Source organism: Chiroxiphia lanceolata, chromosome 17 (assembly GCF_009829145.1).
Source record: "Chiroxiphia lanceolata isolate bChiLan1 chromosome 17, bChiLan1.pri, whole genome shotgun sequence".
In the NCBI taxonomy this organism is placed as follows: Eukaryota; Metazoa; Chordata; class Aves; order Passeriformes; family Pipridae; genus Chiroxiphia; species Chiroxiphia lanceolata.
This window is the reverse complement of record NC_045653.1, coordinates 1,563,536-1,586,245: the sequence shown is the minus strand read 5'-3', so window position 1 is coordinate 1,586,245 and position 22,710 is coordinate 1,563,536. Positions and strand designations below refer to the sequence as shown.

The following is a 22,710-nucleotide window of genomic DNA, read 5'->3' as shown; positions in this document are numbered from 1 at the left end:
CTGTGGGATCTCCATCCTTGAAGGTATTTGTCTCTCAGCTGTGCAACCTTATCTAAGCTGGTTCTGGTCGAAGACAGAGAGGCCTCCCCGGGTTCCTTCCTACCTGAATTGTTTTGTATTTGTGTGATGCTGACAGGATTTTTATGTGCTTCACTAAAATAAATAAAATAGAAAACATCAAACACTTTTCAAGGAGAAAGAAATGCAGTTCTGTTTCCAATTCTAACAGCAACTTGCTGGGCAACCTTTAGGAAATCATTTAATGTTGGAAAGAAGAGCTTTGTCATGTGTGAGGTCAGTGGGGTTGGCTGAGAGTGGAAAAAGGGAGAGAATTGTGAGAAACAGAGCCTTGGAGTAACAGAATTTTTCAAATTAGAATTTATTATATAGTAGAAGCAAGCAGTGCTGGGTGGCAGTGGGGTCTTGCTCCTAGACTTGCCACTCTGATGCAGTTTGTGTGCCTGATATTTATTTCAAACATCCCATACATATTCATTACATCACATACATACACATTTGACATCACTATTCCAGGTATCCAACATATGTTTATTTTTACAGCTAGGACTAATTTGTTATCTCTATGACAAGTTATAAATTCATGTGTTCTTTGACAAAAGGTGCCAGCAGGCTGCTGACCCGACCTGGTTTGGACATAATTCCTGGCTAGGAGGGCAGGGGAGGTGATGGTCTGTTCTATGTCTTTATGGGGGTGCAATTAAGTTTTACAATCCGTTTGTTTTTCTTCTTTCCTGAGGTTACATTAACCCATTTGTTTCCCATTTGTTTCCTTTGCTGACAGGAATTAGGGCTTGTGTTTATTACAGAATGAAGGCAGGGCCTAATTCAGGAGAGAGGATCCCATACTCTGGGAATAGCAGAATAATAAGTGTGTTCAGTGCTTCTCTTGTCTCAGCCCTCTAGGTGAGGGAGCCCAGAGCTTTGAGGTATCAGAGAGCAATCTCCATTTGCAGACTTCTGCTCAAAAAATCTATCAGAATCACAACATTTTAATGATCTTGCAGGAGGTTTTTTATTACCATAGGAAAGATTCAAACATGGAAGCGATTTATACAACTCTGCCACACAAATCCTTATCCTCAGTGGTTTCCCAGTCAGGTCCCAACAGCACTCACTGATGTGCCAGTTCTGGCTGCAACAACTGGATAAGATTTCATTAGGGATTTGAATATTATTGTTATTTACCACAGTCCAAGTGAGAAAAAATGCTACACATATTTTGCCACGAGAAACAATCCCTGTCCCACTGAGCAGTCTGGATTGGACTGAGAAAGGCGGGTAAAATACTATGAAAATTATAACATATTATCTTTAAAAAATTAACTCCCAGAAGCACAGATTCATCCTATCAAACCTGGCAAATCTGAAAGCCTATAAAGCATTCACAGTTTTCCTAAATAGTCTTTGTACAAGATTATCCTAAACAATTGTGGCAAACTGCACCAATTTCTTGGGGTTCTTACTAATCAAAAGAAAGTTATGACAGGGGATAGCAAGAAAATTCCATCCTGCCTGGGCACCTTGCAGTTATAAAAAGTACAGGGGAAAAAGAAAATAATCAAGCATTCTCCTCCTTTCCCCAAAGTAAAATTTTGGACACATAGCTCTTCTGCCACTCAACTATATTCATCTTTGTTTGCAGTGTATTCTATGTTAATTATTTATTTGTTGTTCCAGTTCACTGACAGGCCATGATTTTTCCAGGAAAAATGATCTCTGAAACAGTGTGAATGTGAGGATTGTTCCACGTTCCTTTCCTCCTGGCAAACACAAACTCATCAGTAGTCTGTGCACCTGGAATACATTCTTTTTCTCATGAATTTTGGAGAGCAGATGGCGCCAGTGGTACTTGACTGGAGGCATCAGAAGCTGAAAAACAAAGAGATTAGGGCTGCTGGGGTTGAACAGCAACCACTTTTCTGAAGTGCTGGTTGGGAAGAGGAGGGGGAAAATGATTACAGAGAGGCCAACTGATGTGTCCTTGAAAAGAGACACTGAGTGTTATTCACCTCTGCTGGGAGACAACAAATCCAGCAGAAAGGAAGCCCAGCTGTGCATATGTGGAACTCCAGCTGCAGTCAGAGCCTCATTGTCCAGGACAGGAATTAGTATCACAACACTGCACGAGAGACAACTGTTTATTTAGGTGATGCATGAGACAGAAATCTCTGTTAATTTTTATCATCATTAATTTGAATAGACCATTAACTATTGGAACTGTATGTGGTCAAATATTTCTAAAGGAACTGTATGTGATCAAATATTTCTAAAGGAACATAAAGACTTAAAGGTAAATAGAAAAGCCCTAGAGAAAAAAAAAAAAAAAAGAAGAAGAAAAAACCACCTCAAGAACTTATTTCAGCTCTTCAAGTTGTTTGTTCTCATATAGGGCTGTAACCTTGGCTCCAAACTTGCTTCCCAGGGACTTGCACCTCTCTGACAAAGCCACACACCTGACTTTTCCATACTCCCAGGCTCTGGCTGAGCAGCACCTGTTGTTCTGTACTGAAATTCAAGTGATTTCTGTGCTTGAAGTGATGTGCACATGTGCCTTGGTCAGTTGTAACCACGAATGGTTGATTGGCATCAAGACATGTTGGTCTGTTGGGGGAAACAATTGGAGCTGTTTTCTTGAATCAGCAGAAACACTTAATTGTAGCCGTGAGATCTTATTGGAGTTTATGTGTGGAAGGCATGATGGATTTTCACATCCCTACCAGTTGTAAGAAAATGCTAAACTTTGCTCTTGCAAATTACGTAATTTTTCCTGAAGAATTATCAAGGATATTCTCCCACTCTCCGAAAGTTAAGGAGCCTTTTATCTGTTTTCAGCACATAGAAACTGGACTCTCTCATTCCTCACTGTCAAAAGAGGAGATGTATTTTAATTTCTATGCATTCACTTATGCAAAAATGCATTTGGATCAAGAAAAAATACGATGAAAACAAGAAAGGTGTTACATAAAAGCTTAATAGTATCAATAGCTGAAGTATCTGAAGTGGATACGTTAAGAAGCAAAACCTTCACTGTGTGTCCCAAAGCCCTCACTGCCACAGGGGATGCTCCAGCTGCTTGGCAGTCAGAAACTCCTGTTACCCAGGACATCCCTTTGTGCTCTGGGACAATTCCAGTCATTACTGTCACTGCAGTACCTGGTGCCAGGGATGGCCATGGGTTCCTCAAGGTGTTCCTGTGCCAGCCCAGCCCACAGGGGTGCTTTGATGAGCAATGATTTTTACTGTTGTGTGTGTGTGTGCATATACATATATATGTATATGTACATATACTCAGTGTGTGCATACAGAGTCACAAATCACACAGTGGTTTGGGCTGGAAGGGACCTTAAAGCTCATCCAGTTCCATTGTCCCAGGTTGCTCCAAGCCCCTTCCAACCTGGCCTTGGACACTTCCAGGGATGGGGCAGCCACAGCTCCTCTGGGCAACCTGTGCCAGGGCCTCACCATCCTCACAACCAAGAATTCCTTCCCAAAATCCCATCTAACCCTGCCCTCTGGCACTGGGAAGCCATTCCCCCTTGTCCTGTCCCTCCAACTCTTGTCCCTCTCCAGCTCTCTTGGAGCGCCTTCAGGGACTGGAAGGGGCCCTAAGGTCTCCCCGGAGCTTTCTCTTGTCCAGACTGGCCTCCCCACCTCTCCCCGCCCGCCTCCACAGGCCATGGATGCCGAGGACACGCTGGATACCACTGGATACCAGGGGATATCCCGGCCCCTCCCGGTCCGCACCGAGCATGCGCAGTGCCTGTCGCGGGGCACGCCGGGAGCTGTAGTCCCTGCGGGCCGGCGGGGGGGGGCGGAACTCCGCGCCTGCGCAGGTGGCGGCCGACTTTGCCAAGTGCCTGTGGGAGGCCGGGCGGGCCGCGCTGCCATCTTGGAGCGAGGGACGGCGGAGCCGCGGCCGCGCCGGTGAGCGGAGCGGGCCGGGGGGCACGGGGGGCCGGGAGGGGGGTACACGGACCGCTGCGGGCGGCGAGGGGACACACGGGGAGCGCGGGGACGCTGCAGGTGGGCCCGGGCGCGGAGGGGCCGCTCGCCCCGGGAGGGGCTCGCTGAGGGCGGTCCCGCCGCCCGGGGCAGCAGCGGGGGCAGCAGCGGGCCCTCCCCGCGGGTCCCGGGACCCCCGCACTGCCCGGCCCCGCCGCCTCCTCCCCGCTCGGTGCCGGTGGCACCTCCGGTCCCGTCCCCGGCGGTGCCGCGTCCCTGCCCGGCCGGACCCGCCGGCCTGTCCCGCCCGTGTCGCCGGGAGCTGCCCCTGAACCTTCGGCCTGCCGGGGACTCGCTGCCCACAGGGCCGTGCCCTCCGCAGCCCTGCCGGCACAGCCGCCTTCCCCCGCCTGGGTGTCCCCCCTGTCCCGGGGCTCCCTCCCGGGGTACGGGGGCTCGGTGCCTTTGTGCCGGCCGGGCACAGCCGTGCCGTGCAGGAATGTTTCCCGGCGGTAAAGCCCGGCTGCAGCCAGAGGTTTGTCCCGAGCCGTGTTCCCTCTGGTAAACACGGCAGAATGGCAGCGCTGGTGCCACCGCTCTGTTTTGGAAACAGGGACAAGTTGTGGCTGTTAACCCTCCCGCTCCCGACCAGGCTGTCTGTGACCTTGTGTGCCGGTAGCGTACAGATAAAGCAGACGATGATGTTTGAGGATACGTTCGTCCAATTTGCTCAGATATCCAAGAATTTAGCTTGTTTTAATAGCTGTCATTTGTGGTGTTAAACAGGCAGAGGAACTCCCGATCTGTGTGTGGTGCAGAGAGAGGCAGGTGTAGCATTTGGGGGGGGTGTTGTGTGCCATCCTTTACCCTTGATGCTTCAGGAGACATCCCCTGCACAACTTATCTCTTTGGCTTAGAGTTGAACAGCTCAGAAACCAGGACGTTTTAGGCTATCTTTTCCCAGTATATTACTGCTTATTTTAGTAAGTTTGTCATTGTTAGTTCTCTGCTACCCTGCCACTCAGTCTTTTCAAAGAGAAAAGGAGAGAGGTCTGGGCTGCTGTTTGTAAAAAGACACTCCGTGTGGAGAGACTGTACATCCAGCTATTGCTTGTATTTACCTGAGAAAAGGTGCAGGCATTTAAGAGCAAAACATGACCTGCAAGCTGTGTTTGCTTCTGAGGATTTTAATGCTTAAAAAAATCTTGTTTGAAAAAAAATAAATTCTTTTCTATCTTCTTGAAGCGGAGGCCCAAAACAGTTCTAATTTAAATACAGTTAGATTGCTATTCACTACAGCTGTTTAAATCTGAGCTGGCTCTAGTGTGCATTCTGAGTTATGATTTAGGGGACATTTAATCATTACACTGAATGCTTTCATCTCCAAGTGATCATTGGAATAATATGTAGCATTCTGATCCAAATTGGGTTTTCTTGTCCTTAAAACAAGAGCTGATACAGTACATGTGAAAGATGATGTTGCAGTGGAAAATAACTGAGACTTCTGAGAGCTAACTTTGAAAGCTTCTTACAGATTAAAGTTATTTTGAGGCTTAAGAGAGATTGAGAGAAGGTTATTTATATGAATTTATTAGTTAAGGAGCATCACCTCTTTTTCTTCGCTCAATTTACTCTCCCTTCCTGAAGTTCTGTTTCTTCTATGGTGGAACAGACCTGAAGCATGAAGTTTCTTTGTTTCTACATTTCAAATGGTTTGGAGAAGTTAACTACAGAATAAATAAGCTCATATGAAGACAGGTAGTAAAGTAGCATGATTCTCTTGTAGAGTTTGAATTAATCGTTGTTTCTAGGAGAGCGTGCCTTAGACTGCTTGAAAAATGGGTTTCATTTTCTCCTATTTTACAGTATATGCAATAGATATTGTTTTTCAACAGCATTATTAGTCAGTGATAGCCTCAGCATCTTTTTTGAGTTTAAGCTGTTTAAACAAATTGGTAAATGTATTCAACCATACTGAAGTACTTTTCATGTAGCAAAACCAATTTGATTTCTGCTTAAAAGCAAGGAAAGGAATCTGCAGGGTTAGAGAGAAGAAACAATGAAACCATGCACATGGTAATGGTGAGGCTTCTGGGAGTGCTGTTACTGGTGGAGTTTATTTGCAAGCCCTTCTGCTTGGGTGTCCAGTTATGCTCGTGTCATGTTCCAGTTTTTATCACTGTGCTGTACTTAGGTGTAACTGTGGGAACTGCTTTGTGCCCTCACACCCGAGGAAGGTGACCCCGTGTGCAGAACCCAGAGCAGGGCTGGCCTCAGTTCCTCACTGTAACTGCACTTTGCCCAGCTGCAGGAGCCCTTTGAAGGGTGTGCTCGCCTCAGAAGAGGAAGCAGACAAGCCATCATTATGGTTTAACTTGGGAGGATTCTGTTTTTCTAGTTATTTGCTTTTTACTGTCTCGTAAATTGAGTATTTTTAAAGGTTTTAGGTAGTCCTTTTTGGGTTTGGTTGGACTGTTACCTGAGCTAATTCTCTGTGCACGTTTTGGAGAGGGAAAGGCAGTTGTTGTTCTTGGTCCCTCTCCTCTGAGGAATAAAGCAAGAGAGATTTGGGCATTTTCTGTAAGTGACTGTGTTCGGGTTTTACTGTAGTGCAGAGTTGCCGGAGCTGAAGGACTGATCTTTTTCTTCATAAGTATTGCAAATTACACTTAATAGAAATTAAAGTATTGCAACAAAGTGGGAAAAAGCAGTTTAAGGAAGCCAAGGCCCTGTTTCATATGAGCAGCTCTCGAGTTATGCCTGGAATTTCTCCTTTTACTCTACCAAAGCATAGCAGGTTTGTTCCCCGCTCTGAGGAAACACGAGACCAGATCTTGTTGCACCGGTAATTCAAATAATTTTTTCATACTTGGCAGTATGTTGCTGTTCTTTTTTTTTTTTTTTTAAAGTTTCATTACAGTCCTTCCATTTAGGAACTGATAATTCCTGCCTTCCACCCACCTGCCTGAGCTGTTCTCAACTCTGCTGCTGGGAGAGGCACAGAACTACTGCCATGTTTGCATCTGCATCATTGATTCTGAACTTGGAGCTCACACTCAAATGCTGAGCAAGAAAAGGCCCATTCTCTTCTGGGGGATTGTTAAAGTTTTATTGGGTGGAACCTTGTTTCTAATCCAAAAGTGAAAGTTGAGTGACTTTCCTTTACTGAAACGTGCAGATCTCAGGTTCTGGGTTTGGTAGGTGGTGATGAGGGAGCTGGAGTTTCAAGAGGAATGTGTCAATATGAGCCTCTATAAAGTCTTCTGTTCTTTATAGATCTAACTTCTTGTCAAGAGTACCCTTCAGACATACTAAGTGTTAGCTGGATACCTGGTAATCTTTTTGAAGTTTATTACTAAGGAAAAGGAAGATCAGGTAAAGTTTAAAGTGGTCTTGAAATAGAAAAAGACATGCCTGTAATCTGGTTCTGATTTACTCATTAATTTGTCAAGTGGATAGCCATTTGCAGGGAAATATCCATCAAGAATGTAATTTTTGTGACTGGGAACATGTTCATTTACTGAAAAACAAAACAGGCTCTTTGATTCTCTGAGTTTCATGTGATTGGGGTGGAACTTTTGCCCGGGCAAGTCATTGATAACTTACTGCCCTAGTTAGCTTTGCTTGTCCTGTACGATGGGAAAAGCAAAGGAAGGCTTGTTGCTGAGCAAGCTGAAAAGATGGACTGAGACACAGAAGAGTGGATTTGTGTTAATTTTTAACATGCTTTTGGTCAGTATCCATCCTTCGTGCCTGTTCCAGTCCCCAGTGCTAGCTGTCTTTTAATTATGTATTAATAATCATTGCTCTTGCTTAACTCTTAGAATGCTCAAATATCCAAATTGTTATTTCTTTCCTGCTGGTTTCATAAATACTTGAATGGATTAAGACTTGTTGCTCTGAATACTCCATTTGTTCTTTTCTGACACCTTGATTTTTTTGCTCTTCCAGTGCTGCTGCTTTTTTGATGGAGTGAGTTTTTTCTGTATAAGGATTCCTCATCTTTAAAGTTTATTTGCTTTGGCTTGTCAGAGCCTGAATTAACTGATTATTGGATCATTTGGATTAATTTTTCTTGGTAGGACTTGCCTCTATAAGTGTGTATACCTTGCGTGTTTATGTGTGTGTTTATCTCCTACTGCTGGAAGTATGTAACTTCAGGGACTAGATAACAGATGTGCTGGTCAATATATCAACATGTTCACAAGGTGATAATGTGTTTGGCCTAATCTTTAACCAGGCTTGCTATCCTCTGGTAAGTGTTGCATATTTTCACCAGTTTTTACCTGAACAGCCTTTCCTCTCTATTCGAGACCTCCTGGGCAACCCTGCATGTGAAGGTTTATAAACTGAGAGAAAAGAAAATACCTGAGCTTAGAAAATGAAAAAGTATCAGAGTGACACTGACTTGCTTTTTGTATCAGGATCCCAGAATGGTTTGGGTTGGAAAGGACATTAAAGATACCAGTTCAAAGATCACAAAGCTGCTTTAGTTCTTAAATGTCTGTGATTGACCCCGTGCGTGTGTTGTCATCAATAATGAAGTCTTGAAAGCAGCTTCTTATTCCAGCTGTTTGAAGGGGAATAATGTGTATGATGCTTACAGGAAAGAGGAGGGAAGTGCTGAAGGTTTAGAAAAGCACTCTGACCACCTCACTCTATGTTGAAAAAGTTTCCAAACTAAACCCATCTATCCAGACTAAATAGCTGTCACCTGCCTTTTCAGGTGAATACTGGCCATGTGTAACATTTCTAGTTCCATTCAAGTGTTCATCAGCTAAGGACACAGAGGAAAAGTTAGAATCCAGGGGCAGTACTTCTGCAGGTAATTGGCATGTTCCCTTTTGTGCACGTCACATTGAGTTTGTCACTAAGATAACAGAATCCTTTTTGCCTTTTGCAAGCATGGCATTTGCTGTATATTAAAATGACCAATTTCTAGAGCAATGCTGCATTTATTAAACATTTGCCTGAACCAGATCTAGTTCAGGTCAATGAATAAGCTGTGGCAAGGCAGCAGTGTTCTCACTGTTCTTCTGTGCACCCATTGGATCGGGGTATTTAACCCCTGTTCTGAAATCTCGTTTGGCCAGGTGGATTTGCTCTGTGTGGGGACCTGTTGACATTGCTGGTGGTTTATTTATTTTATGTTCTCCATGGTTTAAAGGTTTTAAACATAGCCCTGTGAGGTGTGGCGTATCATGAGTTTGTTCCTTTCCTTTCCACTCTCAGAATTACAAGACTTATGGTAGTAAGTACTCTTAGTGAGGTTTGAGTTATTAAAGCAAAAAATAACATTTAAGCAAAGTCTTGCTTTCATCTGGGATGTGAACAAAATAATACTGTCCTGAGGGGGATATTAGAGGTGAAAATGCTGTCAGACTAATGCCTGTTCACTTTGAAGCTGGGAAGCTGCCCAGTGAACTCTACCTTTGAGTGGAGGAAACACCAGCAAAATGGAATTCCCAGTTAAGGGTGGGTGATATGGGAGGTGAGAGGAGGGACTTCAAAGACATTAATGATAGGGATGGGATCTATTCTGAGAGAAAGCCTATGTCACAGCTGGGATTCCTTTGCTTTCTGCAATTTCACTTCCTGTTTTTTAAAATAGTAAACTTTCTACTTTGTATTTTGCATTTCTGCCTTCATGACTTCTAATCAAGCACAGTAAGGTTCTAATGTATCACAAACTAGATAAAGTGTCGGAGCAAAATTTAGAAGAACAATTGTCAGAACTCCTCACCTGGTTTAGACTCAAGGATATTTTGCTGTTTAAGAAGGTCACTGCACAGCATTATAACCCTGTGGACCTGTACCTTTACTCCAGTGTGTGTGGGTTCCTTTCTGGTTTGCCTGGTGGTGCCTGCACAGGGAAGCTGTGCCAGGGGGCTGTACCGTGTTCACACTGAATTACTCCCCCTGCATAGTGTGCTTTGCCAGGACATGCAAAATATGCCTATTTTATGTAAAAAAAAAAAAATTGTTTTGCAGTTCTCAAGGCTTTTTTCCTGAAGATTTACTGGGTTTAGGCAGGTCAGTGACTGTCAGTTCAGCACTGGAACTGGCACAAAGACAGGGAAGGACTGTGAGACCGTGTGAAGGGCAAGGTGGGCTGTCCCTGTGGCACTGTGGAGCTGCTGGAGGGGAACTCCCGGGCTGCACTGCTGACACTTGTGCAGTTGCCTCTGGCTCACTTTTTTGGTTTAGTTTTAGTTTAGGAGCCAGTTCTAAACTTCTTCACAGTCCTGTGGTCTTCCAGTTGGCAGTATGGAGAGCCCCTTGGAACTGAAGGGTGTAATTCATGTTTGTTGTTAGCAGATGGTCCTGTTCTTTTTTTTTTAATGTGCAACTGTCAGTTCTTCATACAGAAGGTCTAGGATGTAAAGACTGTCATTCAAGGATTTCATTTATTACTATAATTGGAAACCTTGGGTAACCCAGAATTTCCCAAGTCTACTTTACCTGCTGATAAAGGGCAAAGAAATTTTAGGGCAGCCCCACAAAAACCAAGATTAGGAGAAATGTTGAGAATATTGAAATAGTGGTACAGTTCTAAGCCACCTTTTCCCTGTTGTTTCTCTTTTATTTTTCAGAGAGGCATGAGCTGGAACATAGCAGGCAGGCAGATTGTGCAGGGTTGGGATGGTTGTGTTGTCCACTCCTGACCATCTGGTCACTTGCAAAAGATTCTTGGGGAGCAAGTAATGGACTTCCATTGCAATGAGAAAACATGAAGATGATTCCTCTGGAACTCAAGATTTTGCTTGCAGCAGTTTGCAGTTTTGGAAAAGACAGTGACCTGTAGCAGAGTTTCAGATACCTCAGGGTTGACTTAAATAGCCTCAATACTTTTTTCCCCCCAGAAATTTTAATTTCCATTACATCTTTTGGATTTGTGTATTCTGCTGTAGTAATAAATAATTTAGGTTGGAAAGATGCAACCTTTATTTTTGGCTAACATTGGTTTTCACACATAGGAATATTACTTTTATTTTATTGCAAATACTAGATTTCCAGTTCTACTTTATTTGATTGTGATGCTTAAGAATATTCCAAGAAGCAGCTTATTTTTCTCATGGGGCAATATATGTGTAGTTATACCTTGGTACCAAGTTTTCTGTGAGAATTTCAGTGCTTGCTCTTACAGCTGTGTCAGAGTTAATCAGCAGAAACTGCCTCACACCATCGACTTTGCTAAAGCACAAACAAGCAGCAGGTGACCAAGAGCTTTCTTTTTCCAGAGATTTCAGATCATCAGCAGTTACAGCTGTCCCTGGTAGCAGGGAATGATTCATCACTTCTGTGATGAACCCCCCAGGTTGGATTGCAGAGCTGTGCACTTCGTTTTGATTTCATTTATTGCTCAGGTACCTACAGTGACAATCTGTTCAGCAAGTTTTTGTGGGCAGTGTGTTTCTCCTGAAAGCTCCATGGGCATTTTTATCTGTGCTCTTGGGAGCAGTGGGGGTGTGTTTGAGGCTCTCTTCATTGCTACACCCACAGAGGGAGGTACCTTGTGCTCCTCGAACCTTCCTCAGTGCTCCTGGACACTTAAAACCAGGTGCACTGTGTTCTGGACAGTCCTGCACAGCACATCCTGAAGGAGCATGTTTAGGTTCATGCAGACACCAGAATTATGCTTGTGGAAATTGTGTCTGCTGCATTTGAGGCTTCCAGGTGATGGGAGTAGGGTTTCCAGTCTTTTAGTAGGCAACAGATCTTACCAAAGGCTGCTTGTAAAAACCTTATTTAAAACACCTGTAAGGGCAGGTGAAGTTGAAATGACCCCAGGTAATGCTGCAATTTAATGGTGAAGCTTCCTGGGTTTTTTCATTCCCCAGAGTTAAAGCCTTTCTACAGGTTTGTTTAAGTGTGTGTGCAAACCATTGATAATGAAATGTAGCTCTGAGAACGGAATGGGGAAATATGTGGAAGCAGGCACTGAGCTGTAAACAAGGAGGAAAACTGTAAACAAGGATGAAATCCTGTGTGGATGCTGTCTTCTGTTAATAACTGAATGTGTAACTGCTGTTGAAGAGACTTGTTCCAAAGCTGCAAGGTGGGTGGTGAAACAGAAGGTGGTGGCCTTGTATTTTGTTTTACTGAGCGATTTTGTAGCAGAGAAATTGTTTCTTATTGACACTTTGAAAATAACGCCTTTGAAATGCCTTTAAAAATAGCTGTAATACAAAACCCATTGGTTTCCTTCTGATTCCAAGTCACAAAATAACCAGCCAAATTAAAGCTCAAGTGGTTCTCCAACGTATCTACTGATGTCACTCTTTTATCTCTCTTCCCGTGAGCATCAAATTAAATTCTGCAGTTTCTGAAATTTGCTCACGAAGGTTAATGATTTCCGCCTTTTAATTGGGAAATATCATAAAGCATAATCTGAACTGTGGTGCTGTGTGGGTATGTCTGCACTAGTGAGAAGGGGAGGGAAATGTGGGAACTGGAAACGAGGGAAAGTTAGTGGATATGTGAAAATCATAAGGTTGATGTGGTAACATTGATGGGAAATGATCCACTTGGAATGCAGCTGTCTTATGCCTCCAAAATTAAGTTACCTGTATGTACATCCCTGGGATTTTTGGCAGCATTGTTTTTGTTTGGTTTTAGTATCAGAAGTGAAACTCCACTGCCATTCTTTCCCACTGAAGTTTGGATTCATTTATATGGACACCTAGGAGAAACTTTTAGAAACTGTTAGAGAATCAACATCCTTTAAGTGACACTCCAGCCTAAATTTGTCACACATGGGATATTTTTAATGTAAAATAGAGTAATTAGTTTGATTGAAAGTACTGCAGAGATTGGGACAGGAGCTTTAAAGAATCATGGGAGAGATGCAGAGCAACATATGGATAAATGTTGTAACAGATTTGCTTGGGTGAGTTTTTACCAAATGAGTTAAAATGAAGGAAATATGTAAAAGTATCAACAGGTTAAGATGTCTTTTCAAATAAACAGACTATTAACCATGATATTCAATGACTTCCCCATCTCTGATGTTGTGTAAATAATGACAGGATACCACAGGTTCCAAGACAGTGATATGTAAATGTTTTATGAGGTTTCTTATCAGGGCAAAAGAAAATGAAAATCAGCCAAGAAAGCAGTGTGCATGTGAAGTGTCCAGTAGCATCTTTCTGTTGGGACCTGGCCTTGATTTCTGCATGTTCTTCAGTCTCATGTTACCTGTTTGTCAGTAATTGGAGCAGGTAACACTCGAGTCTGTAAACTCCTGGACACGGTGTCGAAGATTTACTCAAACTGTGTTGCTTTGTTCTTTCTAATAGAGAGCAGCAATGAGGGAAATGGAAGTAGTTTTTAAAACTGGGAAAAAATACCTAGTGTAGGCTTGTGCATTGAATTTTAGTGTAGGACTTGGGAAAAGCTGTAGAAATTAGAGGGACACTGAAGGTGAAGATTGCTGAACCTGAAGAAGGTGTAGTGCTGACTTATGCAGTCTGTACTATTCAAACTAGTAAAACATAAACTGTATCAATAACTGGGCACTGAAGGAGAACCTCAGTTTGAAAAAAAAGAATAACCTCTCTAACTCTCTTGATAGGTGTCTCTTTAGAGGAGGAGGAATCTGCAGCGAGGCAGACATAAAGAGAACAAGCAGGAAGAACAGGACAGGAACAACTGGAATTATTGAGGTAGTTTTAGGGGACTCAAAGAAGCACAGAATACTTGAGGTTAGAGGAGACTTCTGGACATGGTCTGGTCCAAACCCATGTGCTTAAAGCAAGGCCAGTCAGAGTGGTCAGTAACGTGTCTGAGGATGGCAACTTAACCTCTCTTGGCAATTTCCCCACTGTTCAGTCACCTCAGTAAAATAAATAACTCCATCCCCTGTTTTTACATTGAATTTCCTGTGTTTTAATTTGTGCCCACTGCCTGTTGTCCCATCCCTGAGCACTGCTGGGGACAGCCAGCTTTCTAACCCTTCAGGTATTTATACACGCTGATAAGATCCTCCTGAGCATTTCTCTTTTCCAGGTTTCCAATCCTGGCTCTCTCAGCCTGTGCCCACATGTCGTGTTGCAATCCCTTTATCATCTCTGTGTCCCCTGGCTGGTGTCACCCCAGTACATCTGTCCACTCTTGATGTGGGGAGCCCAGAATTAGAGCTGAAAGGCAGGATGACCTTTCCTATCCTGCCAGCGATGCTTTTCCTCATGCAGCCCCGGCTGCTGGTGACCCCTTTTTTTGCTGTGAGGAAGCATTGCTGGTTGGTGTTCAACAGCACCAGTGTTTTCTGCAGAGTTGTTTTTCTGTCCAGCTGCCCCCAGCCTTTACTGGTGTGTGGGTTTATTCCTCCCCAGGTGCAGAACTTCATGGAATTTTTGTTCCATCAGCATATTTGCTGAGAGTGAGCTTGGTCCCATTGTCCAGGTCATAAATGGAGAAGTTAAACTGCAATACCAGGAGTGTGGAAAGTCATTTACAGGAGTTGAGGGACCTTTTTGCTTTATTGTGGCACAGTGTGGGCTTCACTGAGCTCAAACGTGACTTCAGAGATTCATTAGAAAGATTACTTTTGATGAATGATTTTCTCCAGAGCATAGAATGAAAAGCAAGTTTGTTTTCAGTTGTTCAGCACCTCTGTGGATGCTGAATACTGCTGGAAATTTATCCTCCTTGTTAAAAGAAATATTTATGCTTACATACAGTACTCAGTTACTGCATTTCCTCCCACGTGAAACAGGTAGTTCTGTGGTCCAGCTCACACTTAGGCCTCAGAAACACAGTCCATTACCCTGGCTGATGACACAAATACTTTGTGCTTTGACAGACTTTTTTTTTTTGCCTACAGCACTCATCATTCAAGTTAAATATATGCTTTAAATGCAATCTTGATCTATTTGACTAAAAAGACTGTGATTTTTCCCTTAGTTTTAACTGCTGTGGTCATGTCTTTCTAGTAGTTTTGTACAAACAATTTTCTAGCCTCAATTTTGTGCAGAAGAAGGGACAAAGCAGATCTGTCCCAGTGATGGAGAGTGGGAAATTTTGGGGTTTCCTTTTTACAATTTTAGAAAGGAAAATATGCTGAGAAAGAATCTCCTCTGGAACTGTGAAATGAAGTGAAATGTGGAAGTCTTGAAATGAAGTGACTGAGTCACGTGGTCACATGTGAAAACACTCCTGTCCACGCTGGGGGAACGAAAGGAAGAGAGCAGGAATGCTCAAGAGAGAGCTCGAATCAGTGGATGGAACTGGGACCTGTGGAGGTTTCCCCAGGGCCAGAGTGCAGAGGGGACTAGGGCAAGGGAAACAGGGAATGCATCTTCATTAGTGTTTTAATTGTCGTCACTCATACAAGGAGTGCGAATCCACCGACTGTTCTCACAGACTGCACTTGGGTTTGACCTGTGAAATGAGCTTGGATCAAGGAAGCTGAGCTGCTTTTGGATGAAACTAAACTGGAAGCTGTGGTCCTGCTGGTGTGGGACTGAGGACTCGGGGTAGAGCTGTTCCAAACCAGAGCTCCAGAAATGTATTCCCTGTGGGTATTGGGTCTGCCTGGCCCCACTCCTGGTGCTTCCCTGCTCATGGATGTGGGCACAGCTCCAGCAAATCCAACTGGGGAGGTACAGGGAGAGTTCAGAGACCCTCACCACTGGGAAAAGGCTGTTACCACTGTAAGAGAAGCTGTAACAAAAAACAGGTCGGCTGCAGTGTTTCTGAAAGGTGTGGGCAAGGAGTTTTTAGGATGATTACAATACAAGAGGTGAAAATGGGTCTGTAAGAAAACAGGGATCTGTTTTGGCAAGTAATTCCCTCAGTAAGCTTAGGAGCTGTAAGACAGTGCAATGAGCTGATACAAGCTGAAGGGTAATAGTCTTATTTTGAAATGCAACTTTTGAAAGGAATTATTTTAATTTTCTGTGAATGTGTACAATATGCACAATTGTTGAAAATGAAGAAGCACTGAAGGTCTTCAAGAAGAAATGAAACAAAACAGAAAGAAACCCAAATTGATAAAAAGGGAAGCATTTATATAGATTGTTATTAATAAAAGGCACAGAGGGATATACATCTTAAGGTGTTAAAGGAATAGCTGTTGCATTTACTAAATCCAGAATTATTTTTGGAAAACAACTGGAGAATGCTTCCAAAGGAGTTGGCTTGGGAACTCTTCTCAGTCTTTCAACTGAAATGAATGAACAAACGTGTAGTGGAAAAATTACTGCACTTCTGTGAATTAAATCATGTAACACAATAGATCTTGTTTGGTTTGTTTGTTTTAACTTTTAGATTTGTGCTGTGGTTTTAGCAAAGTAGTTTGATATATGGTTTTGTGAAGTAAACAATCTCTTATCAAATGGAAGCTGCTGGTGATTGAACTTGATTGGAAGGCGTCCCTTAGGTTGGAAAAAGTTGTCTTTGGAGTTCACCTCTTTGCTCACTCTTTTTCCACGTTATTGCAAATACCAAGAGGAATGACATTTCTAAGGAATGCATCTTTAGGTAACTCTGTATTTTAGCTTTCCTATTCAATATGTTTTGTTTCTTTTGCTGGGTTTCAGCAGCAGTGTGGCCCGGAGGTGTGTACAGGCAGACATGCTAAGGATGGAAGGCACTGTGCACCTTTTTGCCCTAGGAGAATAGGATATGTGTTTGTGCAAAGCCTCAGAGCCACTCCCTTTGTTGGCATTGTATCTGGAAACATGAACATCTAGTAAGATGCCTTTATTATAACTTGTACTTTGCTCCCAGTTGAGTGTACTGAAAGTTAGAGACACTGACATTGATGTTAGCCCTGTTTTGGGGGGGTGTTGGACAGGATGACCTCCAGAGGCCCTTTCCAACCCAAATGTGTGATTCTATTAAAAAAAAGGGGGGGGAGAGGAAATTGGAAACCAATTCCTAGAAGTGTGTTCTTGTTTTAAGATACCCTTGTCTCCTCCTGTGCTCTTTCAGTAACACATTTTCATTTACATTATTTTCAGATCGTTTTTAGGCAGTGTTTTGCTTAAATGCACAGCATAAGGAGAACAGAAATACATGGGAAGGGTCTGAGAGATGAAAGGATAAATGCTGCCTGGCAGTTGTTTAGACTGTGCAGAAATGCCTGAGAGTTAAACCAAACACACTTTTCTCATCCTGGGTGAATTTTCTCACAAGGCTTTGTACCACCACTTCAAAGTCAGTGCCTGCTCAGTGTATTTTGTCTCCTTAATTTCCTGGGCATTTCATAACAGGCAAAATTTTGGGGTTTTTTTTGGTGTATTTTTATCTTTTCAAGTTTTCATCATGTGTTTTATGTGAAATAACTTTTGATCCTTGAATATCTTTGTTTTAAATATGGAAATGTTAATTTCCTGACTATTTCTCCTAACTCGTTGCATTGCAAGAAAATTGTTAAAACTGCAAAAAGAGAAGTAAAAGGAGGGTAATATAAATTATCTCTTCCCAGCAATGATGAGTTAATAGATTACAAGTACAAAAATTGCTTAAGGGGGGGAAATAACTTAAACTTTTGACGTGATATTTTTGATCTGGGTGATCACATTAAGATTATATTGTTGCCCTAATTAAAAATTAATTGAATAACATGAATAAGTAGCTTTATAGCTTGTGGATTTATGTGACTGTCTCCCTCACTACTGTGTCACACAACTGAAGCAGTGATAAGCAGAGGCCTCCAGAAAAATTCCTTCCTTCCCTTTCCCATAGCAACAGGCAGGAAGGGACTTTGGGTAAAGTTCTCAAGATTCCTTTGCATGCTGTCATGGTAAGGTCTAAAATAACCTGTTGCCAACACCACCATGAATATTTGACTGAGGTGCTCAAGGCTGGGATTTGTGCTTTGTAGGAGCATTAAATGCTTCTGGATACCTGCTCAGCTCCCTGTCAGCTCACAGTTTAACAGTGACTGCTCACAACTGTCTGGCCACACTGTCTGCTTTTCCCTGGAGAAAACTATCTTCCAAGGTTTCCCCTTAAAAAAATATTGTTTATACTTTCTAGGTGCTTTCTTTATAGAAACCTGGAAATAAAACAATTGGGGTTTTTTAAAAGTGAAATGTAACAGGGTTTGTTGCTTGTCAGGGCTCTCTCACTACAGGCCTGCCCATTGCATTGCTTCAAGCTGTCTTTTTTCCTCTCTGAGGAAGGATGTCCCTGAAGTTATAGCACAGATTATTTTTTTTAACCTGTATTTCCAGAAGGTCCATCTGGGACATGGGTCACAGTGCAAGGAAGTGGGAGAATTAGGAGGGAAAGCTGACATTAATTTCTACAGGTCACAAGAGTTCTAGTTGCTAGAACTTGATGCCTTTTTTTGTTAGAGGTCTGTAATAACAGTCTAATGACAGGAATGTGTAAGGTCAGAGGAACTTTGGTGTTTGGAGATGCTAAAAGGGTATTTCCCCATGGTGTTCACACCTTAGGGGAACAGGAAAAGGCAACCAACAGTGAGTTAGAACTCTTGACCTGCAAGGTCAGCTCCCAGAAGAGGGGGACTAGAAAAGAGTTCTGTCCATCATGAACTAGATAAAAGAGCACAGACCTGTGGAACTGAGCTTTTACCTTGTGAGTGTGTTGCCAGCCCGGGATGACACCTGGAAACTTTCAGCCATATCTGGTTTCTTGAATGAAAAGCAAAGTCTTACCTTGCTACCTGCAAAGCAACTGCTTCCCTTCTGGTCCACATATTGTAACTTTGTTCTGGTCGTGAACTCCCACTGGAAATTTTCCTGAAATCTCATCACAAAAGATGAAACATAGTTCTGAGTCAGTGCAGGATTGTGTTGAAGCTGTATGATTGCAAAAGATTTTTTTAAAGGAATTTTAAAGGCCAAAATGAATTTCTAAAAGCAGTGGTTTGTAAAATGCAGGAGTTAATCCAGTTAATGTCCAGTTAATACCAGTAAATCCAGCAATTTAAAGATCTCTTTAAGGTTGTGGTAGTTAAATTATTCCAATTTCACTGTCTTCTCCTTTGTCTTCTCAACATTGATTTAATTCTCTGTCCTGGGGGTTACCAGGCATGTTGAGTTTAATTGATCTTGTTTTCCAATGGTGGTATTTAAGAACCAGCCATTTCAAGGATTGCTCTGTTTCAAAGATTACAGCAGTGAACCAGTTTTAGCTTAGTGGTTTGCATATATGAATTGTTGTCCTCTTTGAAATGGATTGTACCATGAGAAGGAAATGGCTGAAACAAAAATAGACCATCTCTTTGTTTTCACAAATGGTTTTAATTATCCTGTGCAGCTCTCTGCAGTGGCTGCTCTTGCCAGGCTTTTTGGAATCAAGGCATATGATGTTCGTGTACACTGTTGTCTTTTTTCCCCTCTTAAAAGATAGTAGAAGTTAACATCCTCTTAGTTAGAGAGGAAATTCATTGGAAAGGCACCTAAGTTGGTGGCAATGCCTGTTTGGTCCCTTTTGTCCTGCCTGCCACAGTTTTAGCTGAAGAACAGCCTCTGGTTGGGAATTACTGATGTACTACTGAAAGAGGGAAAACCTGTCAAATTACGTGGTTTTTTTCTTTGAATTTTGCGTGTTGCAGTTCTGTTTCTTTACATGTCTTTTCCCCAATCCTTTTATTCAGTGTCAAATGCTACCTGTGTGTACCAAAAAGTCAGATGAACTCTTTCTGCTGAGGTGCAGGTTTTACAAGGAGGCTTCTCGCTACAGAGAAATGCTAATGACTGAATTCTCTATAATTTTGATATAAGTCTTCAGATTGAGAGGCCTGAAGACAGTTTAATTTGGATTGCAGGCAGTGTTGGAAGCATTTTGCTCTCCTCTGAAGCTGATGGACCAGTTTTTCTAACCAAGGAATGCTGGTGATCCCAGGTATTGAGGGAAGAGTTACAGTGTGAATATCACTCACTGTCTGGCCACAACATTTCCAGCCTTACTCTGCCTTTCCTTGGGCAATGTCTTTGTTTTGACAGGCAGGTTAAATGTTTTTCAGCATTGCCAGCTTAGAAACTTTGGATTCTAAGTGTTCAGTTTGGATTCTAATGTTCAATTATCTTTTGAAGTGGTAGATATTTAGGAAAAACAAGGAATCAGCACTCAGGATTACTGTTGCATAAATAATTGTTTCTAAAAAAGGTGTCTGAGGCTGTCAGTGTTTAGTTCCTTAGTCTTTGCTGCTGTAATTTAAAATCTGTTGGTGACACAGTCCTTTTTTGATGCTTTTGTAGGGTATCCATGTGCTGTCACACATTACCATTCATGTAGCACTGAGGTCACAGGGAACTGGTAAAAACAAAACCCAGTGTGAGACTTTACAGGAAGGGACTCTTCAGATCTCACATTGATTGTACTCACTCACTGACTCACTCTCATTCTCCACACATTTCATTTACTCCTCTCTCACACCCGTGTGCTCTCAGGCACCAGGACATTTCCATGTGTTCAGCTGGGACAGCCAGTGCCACTTGTGTGCTCCATGGAGGATGGAACTAATGGGATCTGTCACTGTTTATCTTGCTCTGGCTTCCTGTTGGTGACAACAAACTCCTTCATAGACAGATATTTTATATCCTTTGGGAGTCAAGAGCTGTTTTTTGCTAGTCCTTTGCTCTAGGATCTGGCTTAGTTCAGCCCCCATAAATCTTCAGTGAAGGCTAATGCTGGTTGTGTTTTCCTTATTTGGAATATCCGTATCTCTAAAGCTACAGTATGTTTTCCTGTTGGGCTGACAGGAAAAGGAATGACATATGTGATGTGACATAACCCTGTTGGCAGTTTGCTCTTTGAAGCACAGGCTGTTTTGCTGGCCAGGCATCTGCTGGAGTCTTATCAGAGCAAAGGCATCCTGGCCTTGACACAAGCACTCCTCAGTTTTATTCCTGCAAGGAGTGTCTTTTGTTATCAGTCGAAGCCATTTTAACCTTTGTTTTGCTGATTTTAGACCCGCATTTCCATTTCTTTGTTCATCTCAATGGAACATCCCCATTACATTCTCTACAAGGTGTGTTTGCTCATAGCAGAAAAAGATTCAATAAATTCAGTTCTAGAGAACAGATTCAGATAATTTCACTTGTAGAATTAGACCTGTTGATTTAGAGGCACTGTGACTTCTGACTCTGATACATCACTGTGCTTTGAAAGGGTGCAGAAATGATCCTCTGTAAAGAGATGTAAAAAAATAAGTGATTCCTGCGTTGAGCCAGAAGTACAGTGGATTGTATACACGGTATACATGGATCAGATATGGAAAAAAATCAAAGGACACAATTTGAAGACACATAATGGATGAAGTTTCTACTGCAGTGTCAAGAACTTCTCATTAGCAAGTCCAGTGTAGAAACGGGACAAGAGTTGGGCACCTCCTTTCCTTTGTTTTGTGGTTTATATATCTTGCTTTTCCCTCCTTGGAGCCTCTGAAAGTCATGTCACTTGGTTTGCTTCCCAAACTGATTAAATTGTATTCCCCACAAATACATTTTTAGCCAGTGTATTGAACTGGCTCCAGTGTTCTCTCTGGGCTGGGATCTCCCTGGCTGTTCCCAGTGCAGCTGTACCTGGATAACCTGAGTGTGGGGCTGCAGGGAGCTGTGCTTGTGCTGCCTCTGCCAGGGGAGACAGGACCACACGGCTCAAACTCCAGGGTCTGTGTCCAGCACAGATTTCACATTTGTTCAAAAATGGGCATTTTCAGTGTCAGCAGTTGTGATACAGCACAGGCTGCTTGGATTTTCCAGCCTCCCCAGTAAATGGGGGTAGTGCTGCTCTCACAGCAACACCAAAGGAGCCAGGCTGCCCTTTGTGTTAAACCCTCTCCGTTCCATCCCTTATATAAATATCCCTTGATGCAAACCTCAGGATTGCCTCCCTTTCCAACCTGTACTCAACACTCATAATCTGGGTCTATTCTTTTCTCCCTGGTTGATTACTCAGCACTCTCTGCCTTCCTGTCTGTCTTTTGATTTGTTTGGGCAAACCTGACCATGGCCTAAAAACTTATTTTAAGGAGAAAAAAAGTGTAAACCACTAAAACCAGCTTTGTCAAACCATGTTTTACTTTAAAGATGAAAGTTGAACAGTTAAAGTAACTGCAAATTTGCTAAGCAAGTAAGTTGCCAAACTTGCTGTCTCTGCCTGGGCTCTGTGAATTACAGCTAACATTAAAGAGAAAAACCCTTTTCCACAATATGCATGTCTTCAGTTAAAAAGAGGCTTCAGTGTTTTGGGGGAAGGAGACAAAGCATTTTTCTAATTTCTCACGCATAAAGTGCACGTATTTATCACATACCTGTTGGTGTTATGTGCAGTTTTGTAAACAAAACTTTGTATATTTTATGCTCTTTCCAGAAGTCTCTACTCCTATTACGTAGAGAGGTTTTCAAAACCATTGATAAAACTACCAGGTGTGTGAAAGAAATTTTTTCATTATGCAATTTTTTGTCTCTGTTATTGAAGCAGCAAATGCACTTTGAATTAGAACACCTGTAAAGAGCAGTTGAGCCTGTTCTTAAAAGTAATTACTAAACATAAGGCTCACAGCAGCCAACAATGTGCAATTATTTCAGTATTTTTTGAATTATAAAGAGCATGTGCCAACATATTTTCAAAGCTGAGGGTGCAATACACAGTCACAGGGTTTCATTCTCACCTACATGTCTTCGATTCTTTTAAAAAAATATGAAACAAAAATCCTGTGACACTAAGTCAGTTCTTTACCAGATGAATTCCATCACTGAATATTCTTTACCAGATGAATTCCATCACTGAATAAAGTCAGATAAATTGGTGTGACACTGAAGA

At 42.4% G+C, this 22,710-nt stretch overlaps 1 protein-coding gene across 4 annotated transcripts in view; it reads left to right on the top strand.

Moving 5' to 3' along the window:
• Positions 1–3,862: 3,862 nt before the first annotated feature.
• ITCH (itchy E3 ubiquitin protein ligase) overlaps positions 3,863–22,710 on the top strand; it is a 55,280-nt gene continuing 36,432 nt past the window's right edge. For 3 of the 4 annotated variants that reach the window (XM_032704967.1, XM_032704966.1, XM_032704964.1), the window contains exon 1: positions 3,863–3,945. The gene's annotated coding sequence lies outside the window, so the exon portion shown is untranslated. Of the gene's footprint in view, positions 3,946–13,537; positions 13,629–22,710 lie in introns of all 4 variants that reach the window. The other variant, XM_032704965.1, reaches the window with a different exon arrangement.